The sequence below is a fragment of the Egretta garzetta genome, unplaced genomic scaffold (genome assembly GCF_000687185.1).
Source record: "Egretta garzetta isolate BGI_Z169 unplaced genomic scaffold, ASM68718v1 scaffold311, whole genome shotgun sequence".
Taxonomy (NCBI): domain Eukaryota; kingdom Metazoa; phylum Chordata; class Aves; order Pelecaniformes; family Ardeidae; genus Egretta; species Egretta garzetta.
The window spans coordinates 120649-122682 of record NW_009258678.1 but is presented as its reverse complement, the minus strand read 5'-3'; the positions used below and the strand labels follow the sequence as shown (position 1 = coordinate 122682).

Below are 2034 nucleotides of genomic sequence, written 5' to 3'. Positions count from 1 at the left end.
GAGTTATTCCCAGCCCGGCAATCAGGCAAGGTTCAGGAGCATTTCCTTACACACCCATGCAACATCAGCAGCTTAACTCCCGGCCAGCAGCAGCATCACCAATAACGCTATACAGCGTGTTATGAAGAAGGATGTGCGAGAAACATGGTAGGACCATGCTCTGCCAAGGCACAGCACAGAGCAGCCCTGGCCCTGCTGTGAACAGGGGGCAAACCCCCCCCAGCCAATTCCCTCTCCCCACACCGCAGGTGCCATCCCCTATTAAAATAGGGGCATATATATAAAAAATAGAAATATATATAAAAAATATATAAACATATAGTATTTTATATAAGTATTGTAAGTAGTATATTATACATGTATTAAAAATATATAACTTCTATATGTAACTCTTGCCCATAGCAATGCTGCTCCTGCAGTGGCAGCATCCCCGAGGGCCACGGGGCCAGCGGGGGTCATGCTCCCCATCCGCAGCATGACCCAGCCCAGCTCAGCGTGGCTCCTGAACCCACTGCCACAACCCCTAAGGAAAATCTGGCTAATTTCTGCTGCTTTTCTTGGATTTGAACATTTCTTCTCCCACTTCTCCCAGCTGCCTTTGGTTGGACTGTCTCTAGGAAGAAAGAGAAAGAAATCCAAAATTTTGGGAAATGGATGCTCAGCATCCCAGAAAGCCATCAGGGGTTTTTTTTTGAGGGGTAGGGATTCAATGTGCTTCGAAGTGTAACCGGTTGGAAACCAGCCCCCTCCCCCTCTCCTTCTTCCTCCACATAACAGGAATTGAAGATGTAGCCTCAAACTGGAGATTTCTAAAAACACAGGCATTTGTATCACAGCGACAGCAGGCTGGTCTTCCCCCAGCAGCCCACACCGAGCTGAGGCGATGGATGGAAAGACACCCTCACCCCTTCCCGGGCTAGAGCAGCCATTAATTACAGTTTAATACGTCTGCAGCACTCGCCGTGACTGCTCCCTGCAGTGACTTTGATTGCAAAACCACACATATTTTTCTTCACATTTTTGCATTGCGGTTGATAAAATAATCTAAATGCAAAAGAGGGAAAGCCCAGAAACTCCTGCAACTCTGCCTTGCCAGTACCCTATCCCTTGCCCAGCTTGCAGGCATGGTTAAAGCCATTGCAATAGGTAGTTTAAAAAAAAAAAATCCCCTGTTCTTGCACGGAGGGAAAAGTCTCACAGTTGAAAAGACCCGTTCGTGGGCTTTAAGGAAACCCATCACCCCAGTCTCAGTGATCAGTGCTGCCACGGGATGCTGAAACACTGGATGTGACTCAAATGAATTAGCTGAAACCAGAAACACATCCTACGGCGGGATGTGAGACCTGCTGTCGACTTGATCAGCAGATCAAAAAGAAGATCGAGAGCTGACTTGATCACTCCAAGTAATTAAATGAGGAGGGTATCTTTCATCCTGGCATCTCTTCAAGGGAGCAGACTGAGACTGTAGAGCTGGCTTTTGGAAGCTGAAGCTGAAGCAGGAAGGGTGCTGGTCTCTAAGACCAGGGTAGCAACAAGGGCTTGGTTTAGCTTGAAATCTTTTGCTCAAGACTGGAAGCGAAGGATTAGCTTTATCGAGGTAGGTGGATCTTGCAGACCTGGGAAGCAAAGATTTGTTCCTTATGAGCCCACGTTTCTCATCCTGTACCTGGTCCTCTCCCACCTCGTGCTCCAGGGAGCCCACCGAGAGAGGGTTTGTTAAACGAGGAGTGAGTTCAAATCTCACCTCAGTCAGGGAAGGAAGCAAAAAAGTTGCACTGAGCAGCAGCCAGGACAATTGTCAGGGTTGCCCCGCAAGGAGCAAACCCAGAATCCTTGGAAAATGTCCCCTCTGATGCCTGCAGTGATGAGCAGCCATGTCTTGAGGACACCCTACCTGTCTCATATGAGGGCACTGGCCAGGTTGGACATGACCTGAGGTGAGATATGAAGCTGCAGGGGGACTCCTTTTGCACCCAAGCAGTGACACGACAGCTCAGACCGCCAGCAAATGTCACATCGGGCCCCACGCTGGTG

General features: G+C 49.0%; 1 protein-coding gene across 1 annotated transcript in view; it reads right to left on the bottom strand.

The window, feature by feature from the left end:
* The window catches only part of DAAM1 (dishevelled associated activator of morphogenesis 1), an 81692-nt gene that overhangs the window by 12321 nt on the left and 67337 nt on the right, over positions 1 to 2034 (bottom strand).